This window comes from Andrena cerasifolii, chromosome 16, assembly GCF_050908995.1.
Source record: "Andrena cerasifolii isolate SP2316 chromosome 16, iyAndCera1_principal, whole genome shotgun sequence".
Lineage (NCBI taxonomy): Eukaryota > Metazoa > Arthropoda > Insecta > Hymenoptera > Andrenidae > Andrena > Andrena cerasifolii.
In genome coordinates, this window is record NC_135133.1 from 6,584,930 (window position 1) to 6,608,043 (window position 23,114).

Here is a 23,114-nt window from a genome sequence, read left to right on the forward strand (position 1 = left end):
GTTGTTGACCACTTACTGAATATAAAAGAAAATGGCATATTTTTTACTGTAAAATCATTTTTATTAAATCCATCTGTCACCATATTCGTCTTTAAAAGAATTTCAGTAACTGAAAAAATGCAATGTAAAATATATTAGGTACTAAAGAACAGAGGAGGGCGCGAACTGTTATACCGGAGAAGGGAGGGTGTAAAAAATCGCCGAAACTATCTTTACGTAATTCAAGAACAGCCCCAAAGTATTATTCAAGTAAAACTATTCAAATTCTATCTATCACAGTCGAGTTTAATAGTAAACCAGCAGTGCATCCCTCCACCAGAAGCGACATCCCTCGAAGCACGTTGCACTACCCGGCCAAAGGCCATCGCCGTCGCAACAATAACCCAGGGAAGTGTAAAAAATGGAAGCCTGCCCCCCGGAATTATTCAGCGTGTCGAGTCAAGGTGCAGATTTCAATGCGTCACCGTCTTGCGGGCATACACAAGGCTCGAGTTCCCGAGGGGTACGAGCGCGTAACGTTGTCACGGTGCCCCGAATTTCTCGGCGATTTCCCTCCTCCACAGATCTCGCCGACAATGATCCAGATGCGCGCGTGCATCTGACGCTTCCTTCGTCCCGCTACCAGCTCCCGAGGACCGAGGAGATAGAGGGTGGTTCGTGGAAGGCCCGCAGAGTCCGTGGTATCCGGTTAAATTGGTCACGGGCCGGAACACGTGTTCCCATCGATCCCTGACGAATCGCTGCACGTTTTTCCCACAGAAAAGCCGAGGCGGGCCCGCGAAACCCGGTCGAGCCCGGCCTGCAAACACGAATCTCCTCGACGCTCCCCCATCTTGGACGGAGCGTGTTGGAGCCGAGCAAATATTGCTGCGGCGCATAGTAAGACGGCAAATATTTTTTTCCCTCTCGTTGAAACGACACGGCGTCGCGCCGCTCTCGATCCGCCAGGAACACTGAAGCATTTTTGGTCCGCCAGATTTCTCCCCGATCGACTCGCGTTTCCGCTTTTCCGAAGGGAAACCGGGGAAAGGGCTGCAGGCTGCCATCGGGTCCCGTCACGTCGCGGGGAGTTTTAATTATTCGGAGGGACCGGGGGGAACGCGCGTCGACTGCTAACGAGACACGGCTACCGATAACGTAAATTAGATGGCGCGGCGGATCGCTTGTTAAAGGACAGGCTTATTAGGAGGCTCGTCAGTTTTTATCGGAGACGCGGATAGGAAAACGTGCCGCGGAATACATTTCTCCCGGGGGACACCGGTCCCTTTTTTTTCGAGACAAAGTTTGTTAAGGAAGATGGGGGCCGATGCCTCTCATCGGAAAGTGCGCGGCGGCGTAATGAAATCGAGAAGTCGATTAAACGCCACCGATCTGATACGAGCCCTGGCCTTCTTGGGATATTCTACTTTCGGGGAATGGATTCTGAAGGGAAATGAGCACTCTGGTAGGGGTCGAAAGTAAACAGGCTCTAACAAGGGAAGAACACGAATTGTGCCGATCTCGATTTTGACGTGCTTTTGGAGAATAGTAGCGGAAAGATCTCTAATGATACAAGTAAAATGGTAGATGTATATATTCAATAAACATATGAACAATTATAAATTTCATACCTCTATAGATTGATCAGCGGACGACGAATTTCGTGCGACTTGTTGGAGGATCATGCGTAGCTCCTATGTTTGTGATTAAAAATTAATAAAAAAAAATCTGCAACTTCATCAAAGGTGCGTAAAAACATGGGCCAAATTTCAGACGAGTCGGAGCGCTAGTTTCTTAAGAAAAAATTCAAAAGTTTGCTATGTTTTGAGCTCATGAAGTAAGATTTAAAATAAAATAAAATAAAATTTTGCGAATATTGAAAATGCTCGATGAAAGCGAGGCTCCTGGAATCATTCGGAGAGATGGTTTGATAATTGCAGGGCATTGTTACGACACAAGTTTCAGACAATCGTCAAAGAGCAGCTGGGGTCGATCGAAAAGCCAGCCATTCGAGCAGATCTGCAAGGAAATGTTCGCTAAAGACTCCCCTGTCGTGGAAGCTAGCTGTACCAGTGATCTGCCAGTGACTGGGAGCCTTGGCCAGCCTGGAGTGAGCAGGCAAAAGGACAAACTCCATGGGAGATGCACCGTGAGCGGGCGAGACGAACTCGGATTAGACATGGGCTATGGGGGTCTGCGCGCCACCCGGCTTTTCGGCTTCCATTCTCTTCGGGATCCTTCTCGAGTGGATACACCGACTTTCATATCGACTGCCCCCTTCTTTTTCCTTGCCACCGCTGCGCCGCCACCCCTCCCTTCGCCCGCGGGAAATGGAATCTCGGTGATTTCATTAGCCCCCGGAAGGGTCTCGATACCCGCGTCATTTAACTCTAATTTATTCCTCCGATCCTTGAACGATGTTTGGCCTCCTGTTTCCAGGGGATGGGGTTGCTCTGGCTCCTCGATTATTGGGGTAATGAATCGTTCTCGAAGAGAAGACTTTGGATTATCTTTGTCACAGAATTTTGCTACAAAGCCACTTCAAAATCACGAGAACGATAGGTGACGTTTTTAAACGATTTTATTTACCTCCACCCCTCTGCCCGTTTGTCTGTTCGGTTACAATATTGTAACCCAATTTTAGCTCACTTCCACCGATCCAACAGGCTTGAAACATTGATGAAACTTTGATGAAAAATAATTATTCCCTTGTACTACAATTACGACGGTGATGTGTCATTTTAAATAAAATTCTGGGGCAGGATATTTAATAACAGAATATGAATCAATCAATTTAATATAAAATCAAGCGTCGAAATGAACAATGAAGAGCGCTCAAATATCCTGCCCCAATGATTTCACTTAAGGTGACATATCGCCGTTAATTGCAGCGCAAGAAAACAATTATTTTTTAGTACGTTTCCGAATTAGATAAAATCGTTTAATATAAAAATTTATTTTTCATACAGTCTTTGTAAAAACTGTGCATTCTTCTTTCACCCCGAGCGGGTAGTTTACCCCAGCCCGTCCACCCACCCCTCGCATCCGTTCCGCATTATCCGTATTCAATAATTCCAAGGAAATTTAATTATCGGACGAGTTATTGTTTCCTGATAGAGGTTCGGCTCGGAGGCCAATGAAAAATAGTCGATAGTGCGCGATTTCAGTGTGCACAGGGTGGCCTCGTTAAACAGACCCTCCTGCGAATCTTCGAAGCCACCGGCGATACCTGTCAATGTTGCAGAGAAACGTTGATTAACTCCAAGGTAGTATAATCTGCATAACGATCGCTCCAGAAGGCATTTCAATTTCGGTGTAGCTAGATTAAATGCGGGTTGATTAAAACAGGACACCCTGTACAACCGACGTCGATATACGTGTCTTACAAGCAGGCACGTTAAGAATTTCCCTTAGCCCCCACGCGAACCGTCATATTTACATCCCTGTGCCCTTACGAAATTCCGTTCACGGTAATTTTAAACAGGAATTCCGCGATACAGCGACGGCAACGGGCGCACGGAAATTTCGTATTTATAAGGTTTCCTCCCCCCTGCTTTCCCCCGGTCCCTGGGAATATAATTGGGCCGTGCGCGCAATCCGCCGATAATAAATTAGCCCGGTCCCCCGTCGACTTTCCGCGCGAGAATCGAAGGAGAACGGAAGCCCTGGACGGCTGGAAATTTCGCCTCCCCTTTTCACCCTTTCGCCGAGTTTGTCGCGTTCTGGAAAACGCGCGACGATTTCAAAGGGTGCGCCGGTAATATTTCGTGGACGAAAAGTTAAGGTTGCCTGTAATAACACAACTGCGGGTAGGAGTTGTAAGCTGTCGAAGTAAGTTTCGCCGCGTTTCCCAGCTCCCTTTCCGTTCTCCGCGCCTCGCCCTTCTGGTGGGTGAGCAGCGCTAGCACGAGGGCTCTTGCATATTTACCCTTCTAACTCGCCCTTCGCCGCGCCCCTCTGTCCCTGTGAAATGGTCCGTTTCATTCGGAGGAGCAGCCAGCGCGCCCTTTACCATCGCTACGCCCTTTACGCCATCATCCCCCTTTTGTCTCGTCGACAATTGGGGCGATAGTCGCGACGCTCACGAGTGCCCCTCGGATAGACGGCGTCTCACGGGCTAATAAGTGGCCTTTCTGCGAATTAAGCGCCGTCAACGTTTTTCCCTGTTACCTCCCCCGTTCTGACCGTTTTGCCCCGCAGCTTGTCTCGTTTAAAATCGTTCTCGTATTGATTGCAGCTCGATCGGGTCCTCGTTTTTGGTAAGACGCCGACTTGGCTTCGTGGAGGTGGAAGAGGTGCTAGCAAGTGGCTGTTGGATGGTTTCCTTTGGACTTGTTACGTGGAAGGTCCTCCCTGATAATAGGTACGTACTGATAACTGTAAGTTGTAAAGAAAATGTATCTCCGGTGGCGGACTGGGTCTAAGAATATTGAGTGCCAGGAGGCAAAGGGCCCACAACTATAAAATAGTAATACCACCTAAATTTTAGTTGCGCACAGTAATAATATTGAAACTTCTATTATATTTTAATAATATTGGAACTTCTATTATATTTAAATAATATTGAAACTTCTATTATATTTTAATAATATTGGAACTTCTATTATATTTAAATAATATTGGAACTTCTATTATATTTTAATAATATTGGAACTTCTATTATATTTAAATAATATTGGAACTTCTATTATATTTTAATAATATTAGAACTTCTATTATATTTTCAAGGTACTAAAAGGTCATTAACATTTTTAACATACAGTACCAGTCAAAAGAAAATTTAAACTGTGAACTATAACAGAAGTAAATACTTCCTTTAAAAAAAAATTGTAATTATAAATCTTAACATTTATATCTCATAGATTAGAGTGGTTCCTAGAGTAGACACCAATATAACACTTAAAGCCTAGTACCTATCAAGTTTGTTACACAGGGCCTGTAAAATATCAGTTTTAAACTTTCCTTTGACCGGTACTGTATTGTCTGACGTTTAAGGGAGCCCACTTGCCATCGGGCAAGCTGACACCCCGGCCACTCCGCCACTGCATACCTCCGCAACAACTGTATATAAATAAAATTTGGTTGCCACTGAAGCTAAACGTGCACGTGTCTTTGGCGGAGGAATTCCTTGGAGATGTCTGTCGCGGATGGACGAGAAGGTAGTTATTTATTATATCGCGAAATACGTAGATGCTATGCGGATGTAAGCGTTACAGGGGTGCCGTAGCGTCCTCCGCCTGAGGTAGCTAAATCCACGCGACATTCGGCGCCCTCGATTAACGCGCTGTTGCAAGAGCAGCGCGCCGGCTATCTTCCGGGCTAATACTAATTAAACGTCGTCACTCATCTTTATTAACGCCCCTCTCGCTCCGCTCTCCCCTTAGACCGAAGCGTACGTGTGCACGTAAAATCCCGGCGCGTTTGCGCGATTCCGCGACTGCTCTAGTGCTCTCGCGAACGTATAGCCCCATTAACGTCGGCGAGTATTAACAAACGCGGTAATCGCCACACGCGACGCGCCAACCAACGTGTAATCGTTCCGTATCTAGTGTTAACAAACGTTTTACTGCCCTCGATGCTTCGAGGCTGCACACGAGTCGTCGAATAAAAGGAATATTATAAAAAGCGCGATCTTCTAAGAAATATTAGGATGCCATTTGGAACTTATTGCTCGCTATAAAGCCTCCCGCGTTATCTTATCGCCCCGCGAGAAGTATCAGCGAGCGTTACCATCTGCTCGGATCTGAGGAACTTTAGGAGCTCGGTTATAATTATTTCCATAAAACTGGGAGTGCCGGAAAAAATTTACAGCGCCCCGGCGGTCGATTGAATCGCGCGAGGATTACTCAGCGGTTAAGTAAGAAGAACCCACAATGGGAGGAAAGAAAGGGAACGACGGAGCGGCGATAGCCGCGGGAACGGTGGATCGTATTTAATTTAGGAAAAGCATTTTCATAGCCCCTCTGCAAGCATTCACGCCGGTGAAATATTATGAGTGTCACTCGGCCCCCGCGGACACAATGGACCGAAAGGTCGCCATAAAAATGCGGGCTGGAACGCCCACCCTCTAGCTGCACGGCGTTCCCCATCGACGTGGCGAGAAGCAGGAGGAAATCAATATCGAATATAAACAAGCAAATACATTCGAATCGAGCGATTCCGACGGGCCAATTTTAATATCCACCCTTAACGCTCTCGCGCGAATGGATTCTATCGGCGAGATGGATCACGCGTCCCTTAATAATTCATGGGGAACGATTAGACTTCTGGTGACACTTTTATGGTAAGGCGGATAAGCGAGCTTTAATTCAACGATTGCATGTTACCATTTTCGTATTGGATCATGATTGTATGTTTAGGAAAGCGAGTGTGGAAAGGCGATAGTGTGGGGTGTTAGTGTACAGCATTAGAACTTCTTTTATCATCGTTTATTTTACAATTTAGCTTACATAGTGTATAATATATTTTCCTCTGCTGGATTATGTGTTATTTGAATTGATTCGTTCGAATAACTTTATGTAACAGGAAGACGAGTGACGAATGGACTGCCACTTGGAAGCGTTTCACACCTATCATTCGAAAACGATGCACGTTGGATAAGAGTACTTCGTCGGCTGTTACGATGCAGTTTCTCGGCTCGCCGGGATTTCGAAGTGACGAAGACTCCGGAGCCGATGAGCCGAGTTGACAGCCGCTATGGCGTAATCAGTCCTAATAAGGCATGCCAGAGGAGGGTCATAGAATGGCCACTTAATACAGAATAAGTCCGTTAATTCCGGGCCGTGATGCGCGATGATGACTTTCGAAATTGTGCGATGCTGCTTGAGAAATCGACGCAGGGACGGTGTACAGTACAATTTCGAGTCCGAGGCTGTCGCTTCCCAAAATCGCGCCTGTCAAAATACATCACGGGCGTCTGGCAACGTGATCACATGCCGGGATCGAAGAATCGCAATTCGAGGGTAAGGCGGATCTCGCGAACAAGGTTGAAAGTGTTACGTGCCTTTCTCTGCGCGATTCTGCCTGGTTCTGGTGAATTCTTAAAAACAGAATAATGTAAGAAGTTTACGCTTGTAATAACGGAATTATATAATTGAATAAATTTAATGTATTAATACATGCACTGTTTCCTTTACTCCACTTCCATACTATTCCTACGTCACTTTTGTATTATTTACAACACAATTTCTACATCTCGTTTCTACTGATCACAGAACACCCTCGCAACTCTTATATCACCATGCTGCGCTACTCCTATACAAATACTCAAATATTTTCGCATCACTCCCACACAATACCACTACTCCCACACTATTTCCATAATACAAACATCATAAAACACACATCACACGCCACAACATCACAACAGCACAATACTCAACATTCCACATCACACGTCACCTTCGACAACATCAGCCTTCACAATACTTATACACAGCTGTAAAATTATCAGCTAGACGCCTTAAGATCGCGCAAACTATGGTAAGTATTCAGGTAAGTTATTGAGCGGCCCGCGAAAACGCAACAAAGTTGCAAGGGACATAAATTTTTCAACATTTTTGCAAATGAAATTGCAGTGTTCGAGAAATAAAATCCCAGTTACTTGGCGCCACCTCCTTCGAAGTCATGTTATCCTGTTACGAAGCCCAAATTTTGTGCGTTCTGATAATTTATGCCAGGTTTTGGCCAATATGTATCAGGAGAACATGAGGCGGCAAGAAGGTATCCTAAATTTCAGCGAAACTTCTGCTTCGAATAGTTCTGCGTCTTCGATTCGCTCTCCGGAGACATTACTTTGCGCCACCTTCTTCGAAGTCATGTTATCCTGTTACGAAGCCCAAATTTTGTGCGTTCTGAAAATTTATGCCAGGTTTTGGCCAATATGTATCAGGAGAACATGAAGCGAAAAGAGGTATTCTGAATTTCAGCTGCGAAGGCATCCTCGATTCTCTCTCCGGAGACATTACTTAGTGCCACCTCTTTCGACATCATGTTCTCCTGTTACAAAGCCCAATTTTGTGCATTCTGAAAATTTTTGCCAGATTTTGGCCCAGGTATCAGGAGAACATGAAGCGAAAAGAGGTATTCTGAATTTCAGCGAAACTTCTGCTTCGAATAGTTCTGCGCCTTCGATTCGCTCTCCGGAGACATTACTTAGTGCCACCTCTTTCGACATCATGTTCTCCTGTTACAAAGCCCAATTTTGTGCATTCTGAAAATTTTTGCCAGATTTTGGCCCAGGTATCAGGAGAACATGAAGCGAAAAGAGGTATTCTGAATTTCAGCGAAACTTCTGCTTCGAATAGTTCTGCGCCTTCGATTCGCTCTCCGGAGACATTACTTAGTGCCACCTCTTTCGACATCATGTTCTCCTGTTACAAAGCCCAATTTTGTGCATTCTGAAAATTTTTGCCAGATTTTGGCCCAGGTATCAGGAGAACATGAAGCGAAAAGAGGTATTCTGAATTTCAGCGAAACTTCTGCTTCGAATAGTTCTGCGCCTTCGATTCGCTCTCCGGAGACATTACTTAGTGCCACCTCTTTCGACATCATGTTCTCCTGTTACAAAGCCCAATTTTGTGCATTCTGAAAATTTTTGCCAGATTTTGGCCCAGGTATCAGGAGAACATGAAGCGAAAAGAGGTATTCTGAATTTCAGCGAAACTTCTGCTTCGAATAGTTCTGCGCCTTCGATTCGCTCTCCGGAGACATTACTTAGTGCCACCTCTTTCGACATCATGTTCTCCTGTTACAAAGCCCAATTTTGTGCATTCTGAAAATTTTTGCCAGATTTTGGCCCAGGTATCAGGAGAACATGAAGCGAAAAGAGGTATTCTGAATTTCAGCGAAACTTCTGCTTCGAATAGTTCTGCGCCTTCGATTCGCTCTCCGGAGACATTACTTAGTGCCACCTCTTTCGACATCATGTTCTCCTGTTACAAAGCCCAATTTTGTGCATTCTGAAAATTTTTGCCAGATTTTGGCCCAGGTATCAGGAGAACATGAAGCGAAAAGAGGTATTCTGAATTTCAGCGAAACTTCTGCTTCGAATAGTTCTGCGCCTTCGATTCGCTCTCCGGAGACATTACTTAGTGCCACCTCTTTCGACATCATGTTCTCCTGTTACAAAGCCCAATTTTGTGCATTCTGAAAATTTTTGCCAGATTTTGGCCCAGGTATCAGGAGAACATGAAGCGAAAAGAGGTATTCTGAATTTCAGCGAAACTTCTGCTTCGAATAGTTCTGCGCCTTCGATTCGCTCTCCGGAGACATTACTTAGTGCCACCTCTTTCGACATCATGTTCTCCTGTTACAAAGCCCAATTTTGTGCATTCTGAAAATTTTTGCCAGATTTTGGCCCAGGTATCAGGAGAACATGAAGCGAAAAGAGGTATTCTGAATTTCAGCGAAACTTCTGCTTCGAATAGTTCTGCGCCTTCGATTCGCTCTCCGGAGACATTACTTAGTGCCACCTCTTTCGACATCATGTTCTCCTGTTACAAAGCCCAATTTTGTGCATTCTGAAAATTTTTGCCAGATTTTGGCCCAGGTATCAGGAGAACATGAAGCGAAAAGAGGTATTCTGAATTTCAGCGAAACTTCTGCTTCGAATAGTTCTGCGCCTTCGATTCGCTCTCCGGAGACATTACTTAGTGCCACCTCTTTCGACATCATGTTCTCCTGTTACAAAGCCCAATTTTGTGCATTCTGAAAATTTTTGCCAGATTTTGGCCCAGGTATCAGGAGAACATGAAGCGAAAAGAGGTATTCTGAATTTCAGCGAAACTTCTGCTTCGAATAGTTCTGCGCCTTCGATTCGCTCTCCGGAGACATTACTTAGTGCCACCTCTTTCGACATCATGTTCTCCTGTTACAAAGCCCAATTTTGTGCATTCTGAAAATTTTTGCCAGATTTTGGCCCAGGTATCAGGAGAACATGAAGCGAAAAGAGGTATTCTGAATTTCAGCGAAACTTCTGCTTCGAATAGTTCTGCGCCTTCGATTCGCTCTCCGGAGACATTACTTAGTGCCACCTCTTTCGACATCATGTTCTCCTGTTACAAAGCCCAATTTTGTGCATTCTGAAAATTTTTGCCAGATTTTGGCCCAGGTATCAGGAGAACATGAAGCGAAAAGAGGTATTCTGAATTTCAGCGAAACTTCTGCTTCGAATAGTTCTGCGCCTTCGATTCGCTCTCCGGAGACATTACTTAGTGCCACCTCTTTCGACATCATGTTCTCCTGTTACAAAGCCCAATTTTGTGCATTCTGAAAATTTTTGCCAGATTTTGGCCCAGGTATCAGGAGAACATGAAGCGAAAAGAGGTATTCTGAATTTCAGCGAAACTTCTTCTTCGAATAGTTCTGCGCCTTCGATTCGCTCTCCGGAGACATTACTTAGTGCCACCTCTTTCGACATCATGTTCTCCTGTTACAAAGCCCAATTTTGTGCATTCTGAAAATTTTTGCCAGATTTTGGCCCAGGTATCAGGAGAACATGAAGCGAAAAGAGGTATTCTGAATTTCAGCGAAACTTCTGCTTCGAATAGTTCTGCGCCTTCGATTCGCTCTCCGGAGACATTACTTAGTGCCACCTCTTTCGACATCATGTTCTCCTGTTACAAAGCCCAATTTTGTGCATTCTGAAAATTTTTGCCAGATTTTGGCCCAGGTATCAGGAGAACATGAAGCGAAAAGAGGTATTCTGAATTTCAGCGAAACTTCTTCTTCGAATAGTTCTGCGCCTTCGATTCGCTCTCCGGAGACATTACTTAGTGCCACCTCTTTCGACATCATGTTCTCCTGTTACAAAGCCCAATTTTGTGCATTCTGAAAATTTTTGCCAGATTTTGGCCCAGGTATCAGGAGAACATGAAGCGAAAAGAGGTATTCTGAATTTCAGCGAAACTTCTGCTTCGAATAGTTCTGCGCCTTCGATTCGCTCTCCGGAGACATTACTTAGTGCCACCTCTTTCGACATCATGTTCTCCTGTTACAAAGCCCAATTTTGTGCATTCTGAAAATTTTTGCCAGATTTTGGCCCAGGTATCAGGAGAACATGAAGCGAAAAGAGGTATTCTGAATTTCAGCGAAACTTCTTCTTCGAATAGTTCGCAGAACTTCGAGGCTCTCCGGAGACATTACTTAGTGCCACCTCTTTCGACATCATGTTCTCCTGTTACAAAGCCCAATTTTGTGCATTCTGAAAATTTTTGCCAGATTTTGGCCCAGGTATCAGGAGAACATGAAGCGAAAAGAGGTATTCTGAATTTCAGCGAAACTTCTGCTTCGAATAGTTCTGCGCCTTCGATTCGCCTCTCCGGAGACATTACTTAGTGCCACCTCTTTCGACATCATGTTCTCCTGTTACAAAGCCCAATTTTGTGCATTCTGAAAATTTTTGCCAGATTTTGGCCCAGGTATCAGGAGAACATGAAGCGAAAAGAGGTATTCTGAATTTCAGCGAAACTTCTTCTTCGAATAGTTCTGCGCCTTCGATTCGCTCTCCGGAGACATTACTTAGTGCCACCTCTTTCGACATCATGTTCTCCTGTTACAAAGCCCAATTTTGTGCATTCTGAAAATTTTTGCCAGATTTTGGCCCAGGTATCAGGAGAACATGAAGCGAAAAGAGGTATTCTGAATTTCAGCGAAACTTCTGCTTCGAATAGTTCTGCGCCTTCGATTCGCTCTCCGGAGACATTACTTAGTGCCACCTCTTTCGACATCATGTTCTCCTGTTACAAAGCCCAATTTTGTGCATTCTGAAAATTTTTGCCAGATTTTGGCCCAGGTATCAGGAGAACATGAAGCGAAAAGAGGTATTCTGAATTTCAGCGAAACTTCTTCTTCGAATAGTTCTGCGCCTTCGATTCGCTCTCCGGAGACATTACTTAGTGCCACCTCTTTCGACATCATGTTCTCCTGTTACAAAGCCCAATTTTGTGCATTCTGAAAATTTTTGCCAGATTTTGGCCCAGGTATCAGGAGAACATGAAGCGAAAAGAGGTATTCTGAATTTCAGCGAAACTTCTGCTTCGAATAGTTCTGCGCCTTCGATTCGCTCTCCGGAGACATTACTTAGTGCCACCTCTTTCGACATCATGTTCTCCTGTTACAAAGCCCAATTTTGTGCATTCTGAAAATTTTTGCCAGATTTTGGCCCAGGTATCAGGAGAACATGAAGCGAAAAGAGGTATTCTGAATTTCAGCGAAACTTCTTCTTCGAATAGTTCTGCGCCTTCGATTCGCTCTCCGGAGACATTACTTAGTGCCACCTCTTTCGACATCATGTTCTCCTGTTACAAAGCCCAATTTTGTGCATTCTGAAAATTTTTGCCAGATTTTGGCCCAGGTATCAGGAGAACATGAAGCGAAAAGAGGTATTCTGAATTTCAGCGAAACTTCTGCTTCGAATAGTTCTGCGCCTTCGATTCGCTCTCCGGAGACATTACTTAGTGCCACCTCTTTCGACATCATGTTCTCCTGTTACAAAGCCCAATTTTGTGCATTCTGAAAATTTTTGCCAGATTTTGGCCCAGGTATCAGGAGAACATGAAGCGAAAAGAGGTATTCTGAATTTCAGCGAAACTTCTGCTTCGAATAGTTCTGCGCCTTCGATTCGCTCTCCGGAGACATTACTTAGTGCCACCTCTTTCGACATCATGTTCTCCTGTTACAAAGCCCAATTTTGTGCATTCTGAAAATTTTTGCCAGATTTTGGCCCAGGTATCAGGAGAACATGAAGCGAAAAGAGGTATTCTGAATTTCAGCGAAACTTCTGCTTCGAATAGTTCTGCGCCTTCGATTCGCTCTCCGGAGACATTACTTAGTGCCACCTCTTTCGACATCATGTTCTCCTGTTACAAAGCCCAATTTTGTGCATTCTGAAAATTTTTGCCAGATTTTGGCCCAGGTATCAGGAGAACATGAAGCGAAAAGAGGTATTCTGAATTTCAGCGAAACTTCTGCTTCGAATAGTTCTGCGCCTTCGATTCGCTCTCCGGAGACATTACTTAGTGCCACCTCTTTCGACATCATGTTCTCCTGTTACAAAGCCCAATTTTGTGCATTCTGAAAATTTTTGCCAGATTTTGGCCCAGGTATCAGGAGAACATGAAGCGAAAAGAGGTATTCTGAATTTCAGCGAAACTTCTGCTTCGAATAGTTCTGCGCCTTCGATTCGCTCTCCGGAGACATTACTTAGTGCCACCTCTTTCGACATCATGTTCTCCTGTTACAAAGCCCAATTTTGTGCATTCTGAAAATTTTTGCCAGATTTTGGCCCAGGTATCAGGAGAACATGAAGCGAAAAGAGGTATTCTGAATTTCAGCGAAACTTCTGCTTCGAATAGTTCTGCGCCTTCGATTCGCTCTCCGGAGACATTACTTAGTGCCACCTCTTTCGACATCATGTTCTCCTGTTACAAAGCCCAATTTTGTGCATTCTGAAAATTTTTGCCAGATTTTGGCCCAGGTATCAGGAGAACATGAAGCGAAAAGAGGTATTCTGAATTTCAGCGAAACTTCTGCTTCGAATAGTTCTGCGCCTTCGATTCGCTCTCCGGAGACATTACTTAGTGCCACCTCTTTCGACATCATGTTCTCCTGTTACAAAGCCCAATTTTGTGCATTCTGAAAATTTTTGCCAGATTTTGGCCCAGGTATCAGGAGAACATGAAGCGAAAAGAGGTATTCTGAATTTCAGCGAAACTTCTGCTTCGAATAGTTCTGCGCCTTCGATTCGCTCTCCGGAGACATTACTTAGTGCCACCTCTTTCGACATCATGTTCTCCTGTTACAAAGCCCAATTTTGTGCATTCTGAAAATTTTTGCCAGATTTTGGCCCAGGTATCAGGAGAACATGAAGCGAAAAGAGGTATTCTGAATTTCAGCGAAACTTCTGCTTCGAATAGTTCTGCGCCTTCGATTCGCTCTCCGGAGACATTACTTAGTGCCACCTCTTTCGACATCATGTTCTCCTGTTACAAAGCCCAATTTTGTGCATTCTGAAAATTTTTGCCAGATTTTGGCCCAGGTATCAGGAGAACATGAAGCGAAAAGAGGTATTCTGAATTTCAGCGAAACTTCTGCTTCGAATAGTTCTGCGCCTTCGATTCGCTCTCCGGAGACATTACTTAGTGCCACCTCTTTCGACATCATGTTCTCCTGTTACAAAGCCCAATTTTGTGCATTCTGAAAATTTTTGCCAGATTTTGGCCCAGGTATCAGGAGAACATGAAGCGAAAAGAGGTATTCTGAATTTCAGCGAAACTTCTGCTTCGAATAGTTCTGCGCCTTCGATTCGCTCTCCGGAGACATTACTTAGTGCCACCTCTTTCGACATCATGTTCTCCTGTTACAAAGCCCAATTTTGTGCATTCTGAAAATTTTTGCCAGATTTTGGCCCAGGTATCAGGAGAACATGAAGCGAAAAGAGGTATTCTGAATTTCAGCGAAACTTCTGCTTCGAATAGTTCTGCGCCTTCGATTCGCTCTCCGGAGACATTACTTAGTGCCACCTCTTTCGACATCATGTTCTCCTGTTACAAAGCCCAATTTTGTGCATTCTGAAAATTTTTGCCAGATTTTGGCCCAGGTATCAGGAGAACATGAAGCGAAAAGAGGTATTCTGAATTTCAGCGAAACTTCTGCTTCGAATAGTTCTGCGCCTTCGATTCGCTCTCCGGAGACATTACTTAGTGCCACCTCTTTCGACATCATGTTCTCCTGTTACAAAGCCCAATTTTGTGCATTCTGAAAATTTTTGCCAGATTTTGGCCCAGGTATCAGGAGAACATGAAGCGAAAAGAGGTATTCTGAATTTCAGCGAAACTTCTGCTTCGAATAGTTCTGCGCCTTCGATTCGCTCTCCGGAGACATTACTTAGTGCCACCTCTTTCGACATCATGTTCTCCTGTTACAAAGCCCAATTTTGTGCATTCTGAAAATTTTTGCCAGATTTTGGCCCAGGTATCAGGAGAACATGAAGCGAAAAGAGGTATTCTGAATTTCAGCGAAACTTCTGCTTCGAATAGTTCTGCGCCTTCGATTCGCTCTCCGGAGACATTACTTAGTGCCACCTCTTTCGACATCATGTTCTCCTGTTACAAAGCCCAATTTTGTGCATTCTGAAAATTTTTGCCAGATTTTGGCCCAGGTATCAGGAGAACATGAAGCGAAAAGAGGTATTCTGAATTTCAGCGAAACTTCTGCTTCGAATAGTTCTGCGCCTTCGATTCGCTCTCCGGAGACATTACTTAGTGCCACCTCTTTCGACATCATGTTCTCCTGTTACAAAGCCCAATTTTGTGCATTCTGAAAATTTTTGCCAGATTTTGGCCCAGGTATCAGGAGAACATGAAGCGAAAAGAGGTATTCTGAATTTCAGCGAAACTTCTGCTTCGAATAGTTCTGCGCCTTCGATTCGCTCTCCGGAGACATTACTTAGTGCCACCTCTTTCGACATCATGTTCTCCTGTTACAAAGCCCAATTTTGTGCATTCTGAAAATTTTTGCCAGATTTTGGCCCAGGTATCAGGAGAACATGAAGCGAAAAGAGGTATTCTGAATTTCAGCGAAACTTCTGCTTCGAATAGTTCTGCGCCTTCGATTCGCTCTCCGGAGACATTACTTAGTGCCACCTCTTTCGACATCATGTTCTCCTGTTACAAAGCCCAATTTTGTGCATTCTGAAAATTTTTGCCAGATTTTGGCCCAGGTATCAGGAGAACATGAAGCGAAAAGAGGTATTCTGAATTTCAGCGAAACTTCTGCTTCGAATAGTTCTGCGCCTTCGATTCGCTCTCCGGAGACATTACTTAGTGCCACCTCTTTCGACATCATGTTCTCCTGTTACAAAGCCCAATTTTGTGCATTCTGAAAATTTTTGCCAGATTTTGGCCCAGGTATCAGGAGAACATGAAGCGAAAAGAGGTATTCTGAATTTCAGCGAAACTTCTGCTTCGAATAGTTCTGCGCCTTCGATTCGCTCTCCGGAGACATTACTTAGTGCCACCTCTTTCGACATCATGTTCTCCTGTTACAAAGCCCAATTTTGTGCATTCTGAAAATTTTTGCCAGATTTTGGCCCAGGTATCAGGAGAACATGAAGCGAAAAGAGGTATTCTGAATTTCAGCGAAACTTCTTCTTCGAATAGTTCTGCGCCTTCGATTCGCTCTCCGGAGACATTACTTAGTGCCACCTCTTTCGACATCATGTTCTCCTGTTACAAAGCCCAATTTTGTGCATTCTGAAAATTTTTGCCAGATTTTGGCCCAGGTATCAGGAGAACATGAAGCGAAAAGAGGTATTCTGAATTTCAGCGAAACTTCTGCTTCGAATAGTTCTGCGCCTTCGATTCGCTCTCCGGAGACATTACTTAGTGCCACCTCTTTCGACATCATGTTCTCCTGTTACAAAGCCCAATTTTGTGCATTCTGAAAATTTTTGCCAGATTTTGGCCCAGGTATCAGGAGAACATGAAGCGAAAAGAGGTATTCTGAATTTCAGCGAAACTTCTTCTTCGAATAGTTCTGCGCCTTCGATTCGCTCTCCGGAGACATTACTTAGTGCCACCTCTTTCGACATCATGTTCTCCTGTTACAAAGCCCAATTTTGTGCATTCTGAAAATTTTTGCCAGATTTTGGCCCAGGTATCAGGAGAACATGAAGCGAAAAGAGGTATTCTGAATTTCAGCGAAACTTCTGCTTCGAATAGTTCTGCGCCTTCGATTCGCTCTCCGGAGACATTACTTAGTGCCACCTCTTTCGACATCATGTTCTCCTGTTACAAAGCCCAATTTTGTGCATTCTGAAAATTTTTGCCAGATTTTGGCCCAGGTATCAGGAGAACATGAAGCGAAAAGAGGTATTCTGAATTTCAGCGAAACTTCTTCTTCGAATAGTTCTGCGCCTTCGATTCGCTCTCCGGAGACATTACTTAGTGCCACCTCTTTCGACATCATGTTCTCCTGTTACAAAGCCCAATTTTGTGCATTCTGAAAATTTTTGCCAGATTTTGGCCCAGGTATCAGGAGAACATGAAGCGAAAAGAGGTATTCTGAATTTCAGCGAAACTTCTGCTTCGAATAGTTCTGCGCCTTCGATTCGCTCTCCGGAGACATTACTTAGTGCCACCTCTTTCGACATCATGTTCTCCTGTTACAAAGCCCAATTTTGTGCATTCTGAAAATTTTTGCCAGATTTTGGCCCAGGTATCAGGAGAACATGAAGCGAAAAGAGGTATTCTGAATTTCAGCGAAACTTCTTCTTCGAATAGTTCTGCGCCTTCGATTCGCTCTCCGGAGACATTACTTAGTGCCACCTCTTTCGACATCATGTTCTCCTGTTACAAAGCCCAATTTTGTGCATTCTGAAAATTTTTGCCAGATTTTGGCCCAGGTATCAGGAGAACATGAAGCGAAAAGAGGTATTCTGAATTTCAGCGAAACTTCTGCTTCGAATAGTTCTGCGCCTTCGATTCGCTCTCCGGAGACATTACTTAGTGCCACCTCTTTCGACATCATGTTCTCCTGTTACAAAGCCCAATTTTGTGCATTCTGAAAATTTTTGCCAGATTTTGGCCCAGGTATCAGGAGAACATGAAGCGAAAAGAGGTATTCTGAATTTCAGCGAAACTTCTTCTTCGAATAGTTCTGCGCCTTCGATTCGCTCTCCGGAGACATTACTTAGTGCCACCTCTTTCGACATCATGTTCTCCTGTTACAAAGCCCAATTTTGTGCATTCTGAAAATTTTTGCCAGATTTTGGCCCAGGTATCAGGAGAACATGAAGCGAAAAGAGGTATTCTGAATTTCAGCGAAACTTCTGCTTCGAATAGTTCTGCGCCTTCGATTCGCTCTCCGGAGACATTACTTAGTGCCACCTCTTTCGACATCATGTTCTCCTGTTACAAAGCCCAATTTTGTGCATTCTGAAAATTTTTGCCAGATTTTGGCCCAGGTATCAGGAGAACATGAAGCGAAAAGAGGTATTCTGAATTTCAGCGAAACTTCTTCTTCGAATAGTTCTGCGCCTTCGATTCGCTCTCCGGAGACATTACTTAGTGCCACCTCTTTCGACATCATGTTCTCCTGTTACAAAGCCCAATTTTGTGCATTCTGAAAATTTTTGCCAGATTTTGGCCCAGGTATCAGGAGAACATGAAGCGAAAAGAGGTATTCTGAATTTCAGCGAAACTTCTGCTTCGAATAGTTCTGCGCCTTCGATTCGCTCTCCGGAGACATTACTTAGTGCCACCTCTTTCGACATCATGTTCTCCTGTTACAAAGCCCAATTTTGTGCATTCTGAAAATTTTTGCCAGATTTTGGCCCAGGTATCAGGAGAACATGAAGCGAAAAGAGGTATTCTGAATTTCAGCGAAACTTCTGCTTCGAATAGTTCTGCGCCTTCGATTCGCTCTCCGGAGACATTACTTAGTGCCACCTCTTTCGACATCATGTTCTCCTGTTACAAAGCCCAATTTTGTGCATTCTGAAAATTTTTGCCAGATTTTGGCCCAGGTATCAGGAGAACATGAAGCGAAAAGAGGTATTCTGAATTTCAGCGAAACTTCTGCTTCGAATAGTTCTGCGCCTTCGATTCGCTCTCCGGAGACATTACTTAGTGCCACCTCTTTCGACATCATGTTCTCCTGTTACAAAGCCCAATTTTGTGCATTCTGAAAATTTTTGCCAGATTTTGGCCCAGGTATCAGGAGAACATGAAGCGAAAAGAGGTATTCTGAATTTCAGCGAAACTTCTTCTTCGAATAGTTCTGCGCCTTCGATTCGCTCTCCGGAGACATTACTTAGTGCCACCTCTTTCGACATCATGTTCTCCTGTTACAAAGCCCAATTTTGTGCATTCTGAAAATTTTTGCCAGATTTTGGCCCAGGTATCAGGAGAACATGAAGCGAAAAGAGGTATTCTGAATTTCAGCGAAACTTCTGCTTCGAATAGTTCTGCGCCTTCGATTCGCTCTCCGGAGACATTACTTAGTGCCACCTCTTTCGACATCATGTTCTCCTGTTACAAAGCCCAATTTTGTGCATTCTGAAAATTTTTGCCAGATTTTGGCCCAGGTATCAGGAGAACATGAAGCGAAAAGAGGTATTCTGAATTTCAGCGAAACTTCTTCTTCGAATAGTTCTGCGCCTTCGATTCGCTCTCCGGAGACATTACTTAGTGCCACCTCTTTCGACATCATGTTCTCCTGTTACAAAGCCCAATTTTGTGCATTCTGAAAATTTTTGCCAGATTTTGGCCCAGGTATCAGGAGAACATGAAGCGAAAAGAGGTATTCTGAATTTCAGCGAAACTTCTGCTTCGAATAGTTCTGCGCCTTCGATTCGCTCTCCGGAGACATTACTTAGTGCCACCTCTTTCGACATCATGTTCTCCTGTTACGAAGCCCAAATTTTGTGCGTTCTGAAAATCTATGCCAGATATTTCGCTCATGTATCAGGAGAACATGAAGCGGAAATTCATGTAAATTTCAGCTCCGAAGGAGTTGCGTTGAAGTACCAAACAACAGCTGCGCCTTTCGTGGGACGTACTCTTAAGGAAATACTGTAGATATTTAAAATTACAGATTTGAAATTTGGATAGGACTATGTAAAAGGTATTTCTGAATAATAATACAGTCTGTTTCAAGTTTTTTTCCACTTTATTTGAATAAAAAGGCCATTACAGTGTTACAATTACAAAACGGCTTCTTCCGAATTCCATTGTATGATTCTTGCACCTGCAACAGAGTAGCATACAGTAATTTTGGCTCCGTGCAAGAACGCACAAGATGCCACCTCCTTCGAAGTCCAAATTTCGGTTTGCAACTTTGTGCGTTCTCGCGAAAATGCAACAAAGTTGCAAGGGACAAATATTGGTCAACATTGGTGCAAATGAAATTGGGGTGTTCGAAAAATAAAACCCCGGTTTGCAACTTTGTGCGTTCTCGCGAGAAGCCAAATCACGGTTTGCAACTTTGTTGCGTTTTCGCATGGCACTGTATTTCAGTTTACACCGTTGTGTGATGTTGTACAGTGTAATGTTGCGATGTGGTGACGTGTGATGTTGCGTGTTGTGTGTAGTAGTGGTGTGAAAGGTCTGGGAAGTGGTGTAGAAATAGAAAGTAGTGTGGAGGTTGTGTGGGAACGGTGTGGAGTGCTTTCGGAATGACATGGGAGAATTGCAGGAGAGGTGCGATAAATGCAGTGATAGCACTGTGAATGTAGTGTACATAAAATGTGGGAGAGGTGTGGAAGTTGTATGGATCTGGTGTCTCTAGCAGTTTAGAAATGGTGTGAGAGAGGTGTGGGAGAAACATAAGAATATCATAGAAGCAGTGCGGAAAATATGATATGGAAAATGCATGGATATTCTATAGGAAATGAGTGGGTATTATGAGTCATGTAGGAAACATAGGAACTGTGAGGAATCTGAAAAACGTGGGAAGTCTAGGATACCTATATACTCACAAGTATGCACAATATAAACTATCTGTGACGTGCACAGTCCCTGGAATCAGAGGCGGATTCAGGAGCCTTTCTCGGAGGGGGCGAAATATGTAAAAGTTCTTTTACAAGATTTAAAATTTCCTTGTAATTTATATTTTAATATCTCTACCTGATACTATACCCTAAATAATTAAATTCACATTAATTAATTGTGTATTATTCTGTATAAATAATTAAATTCACATTAATTATTTATACAGAATAATACACAATGTCATAATATTCTTCTATTTTATTACTCTGGATATACATACAATGCCTGTACAAAATCCATGTCACGTGCAAGACGCTGCTAATCTTTAAAACCAAAATCTACCAACAAACACACACATCGCACCACGGCAACCACTACCCCACCCTTGACCAAGTCAAAGCAACCTCCACCTCTAAACAAAAGCATCCCCCCACAAAAACTCGCATTACTCCCCGGACAATTTCCCGTCACAAATACCCGTCGCAGCGATACGGCCTTGGGGAAGAGGATCAAACGCGACGAAGAGAAAGTCGCTGGAAGAAGTTCCTCTGGAAGTAGCTCTCTGACCCGACAGAAGGTTAACATCGCGAACGGTATCGCGATAGCTCGGGAGCAGCGAGACAAAGCGCCTAAAGAACTCCGGTTCCCCCGGCGCGGGGCTTAATAGAATCGATCAGAGCCGATAATATTGCTTATCGCGAGCAACGGGCCGGGGATGACGGGCGAAAAGGAGAGAGCGCGTCGCGAATTTATCTTGGAATCGTATTAACCGGGAGTGGAGGACGGGCGGAGGGCAGGCGCCAAACTCACAACACGGGGGCTCGGCAATTTCTTCGTTTTATCCGCCGGGAACGGGGGAGGGGGGTTAGCTTTGCTCCTCTGTTTTTCAATGCCGTCGGTTGGGAAAGGGGGCTGCCGCTCACTTAAGATAGGCTATCTGGCCAGGACGAGCTTCGCCGTCCGATCTACAAGCTCGCCTCCTCTGGCGAGCGGGCGCATCGGCCACGTCCGCCGGGCACGTCATCGTTCTAATTAATTCCAACGCCCCACGCTCGATTGATCAAGATATTGTGGCCGGCGCAATTAGCGGCCGGTCGTTCGACAGTTGATCGATGCACTGGCGCCTCCGCTCGTCCCGTCGCTGGCCATCGGGGAAAAAGAAGAAAGTCACTCGTGCACGCATCCCTCGGATGGGAAACGCGCCGGCGATGGGGGCTGGCCGGGCCCTCTCGATGCTCTCTTTTCCCTTGCACGCGCGCCCTATACACACGCGGAAGGATAAATGACCCACGAAATTGTACCGTAGGTACCTGCGCTCCGATAACGATGAACCGCTTTGGATTCATCTCATTTTATTGGCGCATGATTGTATCGTGGGATGCGGCGAGATTTAATGGGACTAGGCAAGTGAGATGGGTCATGGAAGCTGATCAATTATATTACTCTTATACGGAAGAACTCCGTAAGTGTAAGAAGGTCGGTGCTCACGGTCGCTCCGGGGGATTTACAGAAAGGGTGGTCCACTGGAAATAGGCCACGTTAATGTCTCCAGTTGAATTGATGATACAAAAAAATATGTGTCAACGAAAGATGGATGGTTTGCTAAGTGAGCACTACTGGTGGGATCCACTGGGCCCCCTGTTCCTTCTGTGATTAACCGTGGTTCGATTAGAGCCACCGCTGCTTCATGATTGAATTGGGTTCACTTGATTGACTCGATCTTGCCCCGCTGGGAAACACCGAAATACCCCCATCGAAATATTGGCAACTATCATTACGTAATGGGAACTATTCCTCAGGATTACACCGAGGAAAGCCCTCGGCAAACAACCTCCAGGACCCACCAGAAAGATTGCGTGTGGTGATACAATTGAAAGGTTGCTCAATGTATATTAACATTAAGCTACAAGCGAATATAATAAAGAATAATTGAGTCACTGAGAGCAAAAACGGACTAACCCGCATTGAAAAAAGAATTTATTTTTCCTATTTTATATGATTAGTAAACAGCCTATTGGAATACACTATTGCTACTAACTCAATTTCCCCAAAAATGTGGGTTACTCCGTTTTTGCTCTCAATCCTTCAATTCTTTACTCTAACTAACCTGGAAGCAATTTAATTATTTCCCTTGCACCAAACCCTATATCCACCCAAGATCATCAGATTAAACACCTCAGGGAAGCCTTGAAATCCCACAAAAGTCCTGCGTCAGCCGCGATGTACCTTATAGACGGAATAACAGAATAAAGTAAAGATCCAAAAGTTCCTCAAATCGCTTCTTCTTGGCGCAGTAATACCTACTCAAAGAATCGCAGGGCGTTTCAATTTTTCCAGCCGGCACGCCGAAAAGCCTTAAATTATCGATCCACGCGTCGAGGCTGGCGGGGTTACTTTGATTATTAAACGCGTCTACACGACCCACAATTCCGCCCGATATCACCGCGCTCTTATTATTATTCCATTTGCTCGTTGCGGTAGTCGGCGCAGCTCGCCCGGCAAATGTAATTTGCCCGAGAGCATCCTAAAGACGTAATGTCATTAGCCGCGCCGCGGCTCTTTTCTACTATTCCGTGGCCTTCCGGCCTGCCCGCCCCTCCTCCTCCTCGAGGCTATTCAAATATTTGACTCGTACGTGCGCGC

The 23,114-nt window shown here is 44.4% G+C and overlaps 1 long non-coding RNA gene across 1 annotated transcript in view; it reads left to right on the forward strand.

Annotated features, from left to right (window-relative positions):
* The window catches only part of LOC143377604 (uncharacterized), a 167,958-nt gene extending 160,806 nt beyond the window's left edge, over positions 1 to 7,152 (forward strand). The window contains exons 5-6 of the long non-coding RNA XR_013087364.1: positions 1,939 to 4,342; positions 4,975 to 7,152. This is a non-coding gene — a long non-coding RNA (uncharacterized LOC143377604). The remainder of the gene's footprint in view (positions 1 to 1,938; positions 4,343 to 4,974) is intronic.
* The last annotated feature ends 15,962 nt before the right edge of the window (positions 7,153 to 23,114 follow it).